The following is a 14,271-nucleotide window of genomic DNA, read 5'->3' as shown; positions in this document are numbered from 1 at the left end:
GTCTTCTCCCCTGCTGACGTTTGGACCACTGTGTCATTCACCACTCCTCCTTCCTGACATCTCCTCTTCCTTCTTGAGGTTCTCCCTGGCTGCCCTGCTGTCTTCGAGAGTCTTTCTCCTTCACCCATTTCCCAGTGCCAGATTTTCCCTCGGTTCTTTCTAAGTTCTTCATTGCATCCCACCTTAGGAGAACCAGCCATGTCCAGCGCTTTGAGAGCAAGGCATCCGTGCTTTAGATCCTACTATCTCCAGTCCACAAGACTCAGATTTCACTCTTAATTCCAACCCTTTTAAGTTGTATCATCTGGATGGGTCACTTAACTCCCGTAAACTTAGTTTTCTCTTCTTTAAAATAGGTATAGTGATTCCTACCTCACAGGGGTGTAGTGGGAGTAAATTAAAACAGATAAACTCTTTAAAACATTTCATTTATTGATAGATTCAACAAGCATTTTGAGCCCATACTATATTATAGGTACTCTGCATAAGCTTTTTAATTTTTTTAAACCGTGATAAATAATAAATATAATTTATAATACAACCTGGGACATACATACATATAAACAAATTTTCCTAAGGAATTCTTACTCTTTGTTTAATATGATATGTTTTGCTATTTTCCATTTCACTGACACTTACACTGGTTATAATCTACTGAACCTCTCAATTCATGATTGAAACATGGCCTAGGGTTTAACTTTTCTTCTAGAACTGGGCTGTCCATTAGGATTTTCAATAATGCAATAATGCAATAATGTTCTAGATCTTTGCTGTCTAATATGTTAGCAACTAGCCATGTGTGGTTTTTAGGCCAGTAAAATGTGGCTAGTGTAAGTGAGGAACTGAATTTTACAATCTTATATGATTAAAAAGTTTTAAATTTACAAAGTCACATATGGCTAGTGGCTATGGTACTGGACAACAGAGTTCTAGAGTGTGAGCAACAAGAAAAATAATGAATAAAAGAATAAGGTAATTTCTCCTATTGATAAGGGCAGTGAAGATACTATGGAGTAAAGGGTGGTTCACAGTGACTTTGCTTAAGTCAGGGTTGTCCTGAATTGAGCCATTATCCTAGGCTTAGAAACCTGGCCTCCATTTCTGGGACCTAAAGAAAGGCTTATGACTAGTTATTTTCTTCAATTTGGTTGGCTATAACACAAAAAGATCTGGAAGTAACCTTCTAGGGGAATGCTTCAGCAGTGGGCTCCCATGTCTCAGAGGGGCATTGATTGGTCGTCTCCATGAGAGACAGAAGCCAGGAGCCAGGATCTGAAATGTTGACCAACTCTGGCCAAGGGCATCTGATTTCTTTTTGTGATCATTAATCCATCTGGGGAGTGGCCTTGTTTTTCAACATTTCAGGAACTGCCACATGGTGCTGTCATCCTGGGGTTTACATTAACACCGTAGCTTAATGGAAATTTAGATAGACTATTGTTTCAGAACTATTTGGGGATTTGTAGCCCAGTGATTTGATGAGACTTTGGAGATTCTCATTAAGCCGTTTGGCCTATGTCCGTCATCTTTACAGTGGGTTGAACAGTTAAGTAGAGTGTCTTCCTCTTATAAAACTTCAGGCACTCATCAGATCTCATCTTGCTTATTCTTTGCTGCTTCCGTCTTCAGCAACAGAGTGGCAAATGTTGGCTCTGTTCTAGTGAGAAGGACAATGGGGGCCAGAGAGGTTAATTGGCTTACCTCAGTGAAACATCCAGGTTAGGGCAACTCAACTGCATGGAATTATGTTTCCAAGTCAGAGTGTTCCATCTTACTAGAACAGCATGCTTCATACTTAAGGATCCATAGATTTCCACGTAGATTCATTCATTCATTCCACAGTTATTTACGGAGATTTTACTAAGTGCTGTGCATGGAGATATAGTGGGGAATGAGACATGTTGCCAAGAAAGTGGTATTCTAGTTGAAGAGGGAGAACAGATAAAAAATGTAAACATATGCATGAAATTTTCATTTAAAAGTTTCTAGAAATGTTAACTCTTTAACTCTGTCTTTACACTGTGCTTTCCTTCATTACTAGGCTTCAGATCTGTTGCTTTATTTTAGCCATATAAACTTTTTTTTTTTTAAAGATTTTATTTATTTATTTGACAGATAGATCACAAGTAGGCAGAGAGAGGGCAGGGGGGGAAACAGGCTCCCTGCTGAGCAGAGAACGCAATGTGGGGCTTGATCCCAGGACCCTGAGACCATGCCCTGAGCAGAAGGCAGAGGCTTAACCCACTGAGCCACCCAGTTGCCCCCCATGTAAACTCTTATCTCCTTGATTTCCATGCCTGGGTCACTGTATGTGTTCCAGCCAGTTCAGCCATTCCCATAGCTTCCTTCTAATTCTCTGATTCTGGCCAGTCTCTACCTTTTCCAGTTTATATCCATCCAGCTTCTCAGTTTAGTTCTTATCCTAAACCTAGGTTACATCATCCTGGTTCTCCTCAAAAATCATTCTGTGACCCCCGTTACCCCCAGGCTCAAGTTCATTCTCTTCACTGTGGTAGTTTACCAGTGTTGGAGAGCTCATTTCTTGCTTAGCAGATTGTGTGTTATTGTAGCACTGGTCTTATTTGTTTTTGCAGCTGATAACTCTTAGCACCTATAACCAGTCATGTGAAGAAGGCTAAGAGCACGCAGGCTGGCTGATTCCTGATGGAACTGTTTAGAAGTCCAGCATGAGCCGTGCTAACTACTAATGGGTGTGGGATGCAGCATTCAAGGGCCAATAAGGTGTTTCCATAGCCTCCTGGTAGAGCTTGTTGACCCAAAACTCTGGGAAGTTGCTTGGCTGGATACATTTTTGTTGGATTCATTTGCATGGAAGGGACAGAAGGAGAGGTCTGAGCTCTAAGATATGTAACATCCAAACTAGCCACAGACTACCTTAACCTCTTCATGGCATGTGAAGGGGAAATGGCAGTCCATACTTATGGATAGGCATCACTTAATTAAAAAGTAAATGGAAATTTCTGGACAGAAGGAAACACCCATTCAGTGTGAGGTTTATTTTAACCTTGTATTCATTCAGTGTTGTTTACAGGCAATAGCTCCCTGTGGGGTGAAACACTGAATAACCAGAAGGCTAAGAAATGGTGGAATTCGATGGTTAGTTTTGGCGTGGAATCTATACACCTGTAATTCAGTGATTCAAATTTAGTGGTCAGCACCCAGCCAACATTCTGTCTTTAAGCATTTGTTGTCATGAGGCAAATACATGCTGAAGTATTTTCTGACCCAGTCCTGCTAAAGATTCCCCAAATATATAACAGTTTTTCTAGACTGGCTTTCTTAATTTTTTTTTTTTTTAAGTGAACTCTACACCCACTTTGGAGCTTAAACCTAGGACCCAGAGATCAAGAGTCATATGCTCTCCCAACTGAGCCCGCCAGGTATCCCTCCAGAGAGATTTCCTGGCCTGTTAGAGAATAGAAAGAAAATTTAACAAAAAATTATTTTGTTCTATTGTGTCTTATTGGAGAAAATAAAAATTTTGAAGCTGTTGTCAGTGATGCCAAAGGAGGTAAATGAAATTCATTTCTGCCTATTTTGAGGACAATGCTAGAAATTGTTCTCTGTCTCATTTTGCAAAATAAGGAGTACTTTTTATAGATAAGGTACAATAGTTCCATGTTTTCCATTTTAAGGTAGAGTATAATTTTTAATGTCTCTGCTACGAGTGAGTTATGATTTTCTACAGTATTTTAAGCAAAATATATGTTTAGCTGACAACCTTGTACTGTACAAACAATGCTATTATGACAATAACAGAAATTAAGCAAGCAAAAAAGAGAGGAAAAAAAATCTGTAATCTTGCCATTCTAAAAACCAGCTGTTTTAATGTGTTTCCTTCCAGTTACTGTCAATATGTTATCTCATTTTCATATAGTTACAATCTTAGCTAGACACAACTTTACAATCAGTTTTTTGCTTCTAATGTTACATAAGCCTTTTTTCCCAGCCACTTTGCATTTTGAAACCCTAATGTGCTTTTATAATAGAATTGCAGGGCAATAATGGATTTCTCCAAAAAGGTTCACTGAGTTCTGGAATTGAAGGGTTTTCACTGCTATTTTCCACATCACCATATTGTGGTTAATTGTACTTTTACGGTTACAACGAAGACAACAGTCTGCTAGGAGCCAAACTGAGCTCCTTGGATAAACAACTCTAGGAGACCAAGGGACATATCACAATCTGTGAATGCTAAGACTTTGATTTTTCTCTCTTGTTCTAGAAAGAGCACAAGGCTCTGCTCTTAGAGTTTACCCTCAAGGCATTGAAACTACTGCTCAGTTTCGTGGAAGGGAATGCACCTAGGTCTTTATGGCTTGCCACCTTTCCAGGGACTCAATGAAAGAAAGGCCACTGATAATAGTAAACATTCTAGTGACAATATAGAATCTGTTGTTCACTCTGTCATTCCAAAGTTCCCAAGCTATTCTGTCAAGGGAGAGAACGTTTTGATAGTAGAAGCAAAGGGAGACATTAAAGGGTTTGCATGCTATAGTAAAGGCAATCTATTGAGAGTTACAGGGGTCTTTCGTTTGTTTTTCTCATATTTGTCCAGGGTTGTGTAGGGGCTTCCCAGGGATTTAGTGTTCTCCCATTAGCAGACACCAAGAGAATTATTCAAAAACTATTCCCTAGAATAAAACGTGAGCCAAGCTAGTGGTCCTCCTTGGAAAAAACCTGGAGGAAAGGTGACATGGTGGGAGGAAGCAAGGGGGTTGGCTCTCTCTCAGTGTTTCTCATTTGGCACATGAGATAACCTTCAAGAGCTTCTGTTCTGTACTTGCCCCTGACAGGCCCAATGTGTTCTAGGACTTAATGTGCTAATAATATTCATAAACCTTGTTAACTATTATGAGATTATTATCATCGTCGTCATCATCTTCATCAGCCTTAAGCATGGATGACCAAATGTCCTGGGTCTGTGAGGGCTGCACAAATATGAATTTTATCCCAGACCCATCTGATTTATTTAAAAAAGTACATATCGCTAATGGCAATTTGCTGGTATTCATAGAAGGATGGCACACTGCTAATCTGGACCTGGCTAAAACAGGTATGAAATGGCTAAATGGCAAAATACTGGGTTGTTCCATAGAAGGAAAACTGGATATACCAACCCTTGCATACTCTAACCACAGCTGGGCTGCCCCTGTTTGCTCGCTCATTCATTCATTCATTGGACAAATACTGGTTGAGTGTCTACTCCGTGCAGGCACTATAGCAGGGGGACTGGGCTATATGTATGGGCAAAGGAAATAAAGTCCTTTTCTCAAGGGGCCTTCAACCTGGTGGAGAAGAGAGATGTAATTTAAAAATCTTGTAATAAATGCAAAATTATTAACAGATTTATTTATTTATTTTAGAAAGAGAGAGCATGAGCAGGGAGGGGCATAGGGAGAGGGAGAGAGAGGATCCCAAGCAGACTCCCTGCTGAGTTCAGAGTCTGATGAGGGACTTGATCTCAAGACCCTGAGATCAAGGCCTGAGCCCAAATCAAGAGTCAGTCGCTTAACTGACCGAGCTACCCAGGCTCCCCAATGAATGCAAAAATCTGTGATGGATAGAAGGAGGTCCAGAGTGCAGACAGAGGGCGGTGACCTGGTCAGGGAAGGTTTCTCTGGGAAGTGGTGATTGACCCAAGGTGGGAAAGAAGAAGAATACAAAATAGCTGACATTTGCTAAGTGGTTATCATGTGCCAGGCCCAGATATCAGTGCTTTATATGAATTTTGCGTGAGATATGGACTCCCTCACACCCAGGTGAGAAAGTTCAGTGTAGAGACACTAAGCACCTGGTCGAGGATAACCCCTGCTGGGGAGCTGGTGAGCAGAGGAGTGTGCTTGGAACTCAGTGTGATGGCAAAACTGGTTCTAACCACTCTGTTAGACTATCTCCCATCCTGCCTGAAATAGAAGTTAACCAGGCAAAAAGAATGGTGGGAAGGGAGTACTGGGCAGAGGTAAGACCATGTACAAAGCACAGACCTGGAAGAGAACAGGAAGGAAGAAGAAGTGAGTGGAGAACGGGGGAGCTGGATATGTGGGTGCAGGGAGTTTGGGAGGTGAGGCTGGGAGTGGGGCAGGGTGTGGACAGTCATGTCAGACTCCAGCCCTGCGCAGGAGGAAACCACCTTAGGTGGACACGATCAGACTTGAGTTTTGAAAAGATCAGTTTAGATGTAGGATGGCAAAGACAGATTTCAGGAGATGAATGAAAACTTTGGAATGTTGGGGTCTGGGAGCAAGGGAAGTACTGAGGTAAGTCCTAACTTTCTGACTTGGGCAATTTGGTAGAAAATGATACTGTTTGTTGAGAAGGAACAGTGGGTGATGACCTTTTTTGAAGGAAGAGTTCATGAATTTGTTGTGGGAAGGTTGAGTTTGAGGTGCCTTTCAGACACTCAAGTGGACTTGTCTAGTAGATCATTTTATGTAGCGATCAAGAGCTCAGGAAGAGGTTAGGCTAGGTGGTAGAAATCTGTGAGTCGTCCCAAGGAGATCTGGTGATAGTGTCCATAGTTGTGGGCTGGATGGTCTAGGGGGAGAGCCCTTGTATCCTCACCCCCTCCTAAGCTTTCTTCTCTTGAACTTGCTCTGGAGGTGTATGTGCCCACCTCCTTGCCATGCTAACTCTCTCTGCAAACTTCAGTCCTTTGTCCCTCCCCCATCAGTCCTGCTTCCTTCATTTGCATCTTCATTTTATATCCCTCCATGAAACCTCCTAAAGTCTACTTCCTTGCTGTCCACCGCTCACCCTTGCCTGTCTTGAATGCTGATTTTCTGTCCTTGGCCCCACTGAAGTTTTTCTTTCAAATGTAGCTGGTGACCTCCTAAGCACTAGATCCAATGGCCCATCTCATCTCATCTTTTCCTTAGCATCTGACTATTGACACTTCCTCCTTTAAACATTCCCCTTCTCTGGGTTTCCTGGTGCTGAGCTCTTGACCCTCCACTTCTTTCTCACTTCTCTTGTCTTCTTCATGGGCTTCTCTTTATGCATCTACCCTAGAAATGTAAATATCCTCCAGGAGTGTGTTCATCTTCCTCCTTCTACACCTACCCTTGCTACCTCAGATATCTCATTCAATTCTGTGGACTTAACAGCCCCTCCCTTGTGGATAGCACCAAAATGTATCTTTTTTTTGTTTAACCAAAATATATCTTGATTGCCAGCTACACCTGAACGTCCAGCTGCTGCCTGAACACCTCCCCTCCATATCCTGCCAGTGTCCCTAACTCTGCATGGCCCAGACAAAATGTTCTCTTTTCAGACAAGTCAGTGTCTGCACCATCTATTTTGGTTGAGTCCCTTTTCTTTTCATTCTCTTTAATACTTTGCTGTGCTCCTCTTTTCAGAGCCTTGTCACCTGCAGCCTGATGGGCCTTTGCTATTGCCTTCTTCCTTACTTCTTGGTCTGAATGAATCCACTGCATTGGCGTTAAGTGAATCACGTATTTAACCCACCATTATCATGCCTCAGCCCCAAATCTTTAATAATCTTGTTGTCATAGAATTATGTACTGACACTTAACTTTATTTTAAGGACCCTTTCAACATGGTGCTGGTATAGCCTATCATTGTCATCTTCTACTACCTCCTGACACCCAACTTCTGACCCAAGTATGTCAGCCTCTCCTCCAGGCTGTGTGACAGTTGAAGACAGACATCCCTGCCTCAGAATCTCTGTATCACCGTCACTTCACACCTGGGATGTAGTAGGTGCTCACTAAAGTTTGTTGGGTGCTTGAAAACAGATTTGCTAATTCCTACAAATGTCTGCTCCTTCCCCATCCTTGTCTTGGCACAGTGGTGTGCTTTCTCCCTGGCAGGACTCCTTCTTTTTGTCTTAAGCAGTGGCATGATATATGTAATAATGCTATTTAAAGATAATATAATATAATATATAAAGATAATAACAATATATATATATATTTGTTATTATTTGATCCATGTAGTAAAAATCTCCCCAACCTTCAGGACTTATTTTCAATGCCACTTCCTTCATGAAACCATTTCTTAGCCCTTTGATTTAAGAACCATCCACTTGCAGCAACTTCAAAATACCTTTTTGGAAAATGGGGCTCTGTCTTGCTCTGATTTAAAATGTCTCCAGAAGCATCTAAAATGATGTCTTTCCCAGAGCTGGTTTTTAATATCTGTGGACCCGACTTAAGTGAAGTGGTGTGTATGATTGCCAATGTCTTCCATCATAAGTGAAAAACGAGTCAAAGATTGAGAGCTGTGTTGATTTTGCTTCCATAGCCAGAGGGAAAGCAATCATGCTTCTCCCATAGAACCATCAAAAGAAGCAATGTAACCATATGGACCACAACGGGTAGCTGTCTCTGCCACTCAGCTTGGGAATAAATAAAATTAAGGCATTATAAAGGTGGAAACCTGAATATTATGCAAACAGAAGCATGTTTCTTATGGAGCTAATCTCTATGTGATCTTTCGTTCCCAACCCGCTGGCTCTGCTGGATTCCAGTTGCCAACCAAGCCAGGGGCAAGCACATCAAACATATCACAGCCTTATTTCTACCACAGGGGCTGGGAAGGGAGTTTCATAAAATTATACTCTGTTTTCAGAATCCTGTATTTGTGATTTGACATTGATCCACTTCCTCAGTCAGTTAACAGAGAGGGGTATAATTCTCAAATCCTCTTAATTATCCCAGGGACTTACAATGTTTAGGACCCCGTAGGACCTTTCTCCAGGACATGATCCACCCCCTCCCCCTTTTGAAAAATAAACTGAGAGATGGCCAAAATTGTAGGATGAAAAAATAGCCCCGATGAAAGTGTTCTGGACATCTCTCCCAAAGCAGCCACTGAATTACTGGAAAAACATTTATGGGGAGAAACCACAAGGCAGGGGAAGCAGGGTCTAATTCACTCATCAGTAAGTCCATTGTTTCTATCTGGGAATTTTATTTTTCCATGGAAATCCTGAAAAGGCTAAAACATTCAGAGAACCACTTCGGTTCCACAGGGGGTCCCAGAGAGAAGTTGGGGCAGTAAATGAGAGGAAAGCATTTTGTTCTTGGAGGGGGCGGAATCAGGCATGGGGCAGGGCCGCTGGACTCCCGGCAGGTGTGTAGCGGCGAGTGGGTCACTCCTAGACTGAGTTGGGGTTGACTTGTGAGTCAGGAGATCCAAGAATGAGGACCACCAACTCTCAGTGAAAAGCAAATCATTTTATTTCTTTGGTCTCAGGATATTCATTTATAAAATGGCCACAATGATTCCTGGGCCGGCCTACTTCAGGAAGTTGTTACATTGATCCAGACAGAAATGGGGGCGGGGGGTGGGGTGGGAAGGAAGCTAAAGCTGTTATCGAAGCATTTTGAGATCTGAGAATGTTCTAGAAACAAAACATGCTCTTAGGCTCTCCTTTCATTTTGAAAGAGGCAATACCATTTTCTATTTATTAAGCGCCCCCCAAAATTATTGAGACCTTCAAACGCTCTGAACCCTCAGGCCAGAGCGCGTGTGGACACGTGAATTGACAGCCTGTCTTCTGTAAATTGCAATGGTGGTGAAGAGAGGACCAATTCCAAGACGCTCTTCCTGGGTTTGAAGTCTTTGCCTAAACATGATTATGCAATGTTTTGAGAGTTCGTTTCAAGATTTCTCGAATTGCTTATGAAACATTTTGTTTATTAAGTAATTTTTTTTTAATTGACCAGGCTTTAGTGACTCATGGGTTCATGCTAACATATATATGACATTCAGAATTATGGAATTAGAGGGGGAGAGATCATCTAATTTATCCTCAGGAAAGGAAGTGGGGTGCCAGCAAGTCTAAATGACTTGCCTGGAGCTATAGGATGTCTCCATGGGAAAGCTGGGGTTAAAACCCAAGACTTCAAGCTTGCCAGCTTAGTGTTTTCTCTTTTGAATACATTTTCCATGCATATTTTCATGATATATTCTATTTTCATAGTCAATGCTAAATCCTTGAAAGGAAGTAAGAAAGATTTTTTCCTATGGATTCAAAATAAGAAAAACATTTTATGATAAATTGTGCTTTTAAGGATGTACAGTTCTCTGTAAAATTTATAGCTTATAAAGTGCTTTTTCAAAACATTTAGTCTTTACAACAGTTCAGGTAAAGATTGTTATTAACCTCAGATATGGAAACCACCAAGCAGGAGGAAGTGGGTTGGTCAAGGTTTCTAAAAAATCAAAACTGGGATTCAAGAAAGCTGTTTTTTTTTTTTTTTTTTAAGATTTTTTAAAAAAGATTTTATTTATTTATTGGATAGACAGAGATAACAAGTTGGCAGAGAGAGAGGAGGAAGCAGGCCCCTGCTGAGCAGAGAGCCTGATGCTATGCGGGTTTGATCCCAGGGTCCTGGGATCATGACCTGAGCTGAAGGCAGAGGCTTTAACCCACTGAACCACCCAGTTACCCCGAAAGCTGGGGTTTTCAATTCTATTCCTGGAGGGTTTTTTGTTTGTTTGTTTGTTTAATGCTACGTGGAAGTTGCTATCTATGTGTTTTTAAATATGAGTGGCTATTCGTCATGGAGATGAGATTTCTTCTGCCTCCCCATCTGTGTTTGGATCTAAGCCAAAGCGAGGTTCCACCCAAATGTATCCCAAAATGTTGACATCTCTGTCACTGTGATGTGCCAACCCACAGTGGATTGAGTTTTCCAGTTCATCAACAAACTTCATTTACTTGAGAAAGACCTGCCTGATTTATCAATAATAGTGGTGATAATAATAATAAGAAGAGGAAAAATTAAATGACTTGACATTGATCAAATATTTATTGTTTCCAGATTCTGTTCTAGGTAGTTTATCAATAGTAGCTGATTTGATTTTTCCCAGTAAGCCTAAGAAGCAGGCACTGTTTTTATCTCAGTTTTATAGATGATGAGACTGAGGCACAGAGAGGTCAAGTAACTTGCTCCAGGTGACACAGCTAACAAATGGCTAATATATAAAATTCGCATTTTTATTTTCCTTATTAAAAATGTTCACAATTGTTTTAAAACTTTTTTTTTAAAAGTAAGCTCTACACCCCATATGGTACTTAAGCTCATGACCCTGAGTTCAAGAGTTACATGCTCTTGCTCATAATTTTTATAGAATAACCCTCGCTATTCAATTCTTTGTCTTTAGGTAAAGATGTGGCCCTCTTTTTGAACCAGTTTCTTTGCTAGTTTCTTTGAACCAATTGATCTTGAGGGCTTTACGCTAGTTCTATCAGCAACCCATCACCCCCTTTTATGTCCTACCTTCAACTCTATGGACCCAGGCTGTCCTGTCATACTTTATTCTACCCTTTCCGGCTCCGCCTTCACCACATTCCAGGGATAGACACAAGCCACATATCGTTACCATTTTTATTTATATATAAACATCAGGTGGCTAACCTTTCAAAACATTTTAACTTAGGGAAAGCAAGGAAAGGAAATAACCATTGCTTCTCTCCTCCCTCCCACTAATTTCTTAAAATACTCATTTTTGAACCCTTTATTCAGAGGTAATACAAAATGCTTTACAAAGGAATAGAAAGTCTAAAATCTCACAGTTCCTTCCCTTGCCACAACATGTTTATACAAGCAAAATTAGGTGCAAATGAGTAGAAGGACAACCTGAAATGGGGAAATAGCAAGGTGACGTCACCAATAAAGATCAAGGCTTGTGTACAAGCCTTTGTAGAATAGATAAAGCTCACCGCTGAGGTGATGCTGTTGGAGTGTGTTCTAGGGCACTGTCTTATTTGACATTAAGGTCTTTTTCAGCATCAGCTACTGTATGGCCATCCTCCTTGCTACCCCTGAAGTATGAGGTCCCAGAAATTCCCTCTATCTGTCATTTGAGGTGCCCAGCTGTGAGTTCAATGGTACATCCTGGTGCAGCTCGGAAGTGAATCATCACAAATTATAACTTTCTTGACTCAGAATCAATGAGTTTTGAAAAACAATTATAGATGTTGAAATTTATACCTTTTTACATGTTCAGGTTTTATGAGATGTCTTTACCAAGGCTGGCAATAAACCCAAGTCAAGTTCAAACCATACAGAGTAGATGAATGCTGAAAGAAATAGGAATAATTGTTTACATGTGTATTTGACTTTCCAACCAGAAGGGGTTAAATCCCTGCTTGAGTTGATACATTTTCTCCCTTATGAATTAAGCCCTGAAGTATGTCCACTTCATCATTTTCCTCACACACCTAGCTCTTCCTTTCTTATGCCTTGTCTCCACTTGCCTGCAGACCGATCTCTCCATATTTTGCTTCTGACTCTAAATAACCATGATCACTCATGATGAGAGAGCCTTGGCTAATGAGATGGCTGTGAGATGTTGAGAAAGTTCTGCTTTGCTTATAAAGACATGACTGTCTCTTTTATAATGTGAATTTTATCTTCTGACAAAGAGCATGGATCTCGCATCTTTTTTTTGCTCTGTGTTTTCGCTCAGTAGTTTTTGTTTGTTTGTTTGTTTGTTGTTGTTTTGCTCAGGGGCTTTTGGTTATTATTCAAGGGTGTAATTTTTCAGTCATGGAGAACTGGGTTGAACGTGAGGACGTGGGGCTCGGGGGAAAGGTGAACATTTCTCCCTCCTACTCTGTAAGTGTCCTACGCAACCCTTTCACAGAATGGGGTGGTGAACTGTCTCCTGAAGGAGAGAAAGGTCTCTCTTCACAGCATATAATTAGCCCATGATACCTCCATGCTGGTATTTACCTCATTTTATTCCTTCCTTTCATATGGAATCTTTGTGACTCAGAACTGGCTTCTGTCAAGGAGGAAGGTGTGTGTGTGTGTGTGTGTGTGTGTGTGTGTGTGTGTTGAGTCTGGCACAGACAACTTCCTTTAGCAACTGAAAGGCCTATTAAATGAGGATCATGATGACCTTAACCTGGGTTCTAGTTCGACCAACAACCCAGAGGCAAAGGGTATTACTTGATGTATAATCTCTATTTGAATTTTCTGTCCCCTGTATTTACAGTTTGAGGAAAACAAATCCGGCAATATGTACCCACATTCTATCAAGGATGTAACACAAATGTAAACAAGGTGTCCTTTTAAGTCAATATTTGCAAGGAAAAGCACAGTGTGTTCTTGGTATTATTATGTTACAGAAGGCTTCAAAAATTAGTAAAAACATTGAATTTGTTACATATTTATACAGAAAGTACTATGAAGCACAACAAGAGGAAAGCAGGCATATATTTTAATAAAATCAAATTCATACATGCTCTGATAGGCAAAAAGTTTTGTACTCACATAGATCATGGATGGAGTTTTCGGCCCAGTTTCTTGTGGGGAAAAAGCAGCTTTGGATATTTCACTGGAAAGTAAAATTTTGTCTTTATTGGATTTCCTTTAGATGAAACTAGATAGATGAATAATATATATGTCTCATGCCGGTGAGAGTCCTGTGATTTGTACAGCTGTGACTGAGAGGAGCCAGTGGACACTTGAAGGCAAAGAAATTGGAAAATGAAAGGATAAATGAGTGGAAAATTCCACAACTCAAAATCCCAATGCTCCCTCAAGGACGAGATTGTTACTTGAGAAGGCTCTGTTGAATTTTTGGCATTCTTGCATTATCTCACTTTGAAGATGGAATGTAAATCATGGTGTTCAGCCAGGATCACAATTCTCTGAAGGAGACCCAGATTTGCTGGGACTTTTTGGTGACATCGATTTCCCAAAACTTGAGCGAATAGTTAATGTTTCAAAAGTTCGGGGCATTAAAGATCTCTCCTAGTGGAAAGAGCAGCCTCATTTTGGGGAAGTTTATGGCAAATTTCTTCTCCATGGTCTTCCGACAGAGAACCCGGAAAGAGATTCGTTTTTATCTACCAAGATTTTGATGAAATTTGGCCACTTGTAGATTCTACTGCTAATCCTGTGGGGGTAGTGTGCAGAGTTCATTTGCTCTAGAAGTCATGGAGACTGCTGCCAGGTGGGCTCAGTAGGGGCTGGACAAGTACTGGGCACTAGTGGTAAGACGTTCCTCACGTCCTTCACCATGTGCAGAACAGTGTCTCCAATACGTTGGGCACCACTGCTAACAGGCAAAACCTTTGAGTTAAAGTTACTTTTCTGCTTTTCGCTGCCCTATAATTTGATAATTTTCTAAGAGTCGGAGGCATTTTTGAACCCAAACCTAAATTATCAAAGAAACCATCTAATAAACTTAACACCTTCTTATGTGCATATTCACTAAAAAGAAATAGGAGATTGTGTGTTAGGGGGGGAGGGTGTCTGTTTTAAA

The 14,271-nt window shown here is 40.9% G+C and overlaps 1 long non-coding RNA gene across 1 annotated transcript; it reads right to left on the bottom strand.

Moving 5' to 3' along the window:
* Positions 1 to 412: 412 nt before the first annotated feature.
* LOC131838850 (uncharacterized) lies at positions 413 to 13,532 on the bottom strand. Its single transcript, XR_009356722.1, has 2 exons — positions 13,275 to 13,532; positions 413 to 1,920 (listed from the first exon to the last, which is right to left on the bottom strand). It is a non-coding gene; the product is annotated as an uncharacterized LOC131838850 (long non-coding RNA).
* Positions 13,533 to 14,271: the final 739 nt, after the last annotated feature.

This window comes from Mustela lutreola, chromosome 8, assembly GCF_030435805.1.
Source record: "Mustela lutreola isolate mMusLut2 chromosome 8, mMusLut2.pri, whole genome shotgun sequence".
NCBI lineage: Eukaryota > Metazoa > Chordata > Mammalia > Carnivora > Mustelidae > Mustela > Mustela lutreola.
This window is presented reverse-complemented; position numbering and strand designations above follow the sequence as displayed.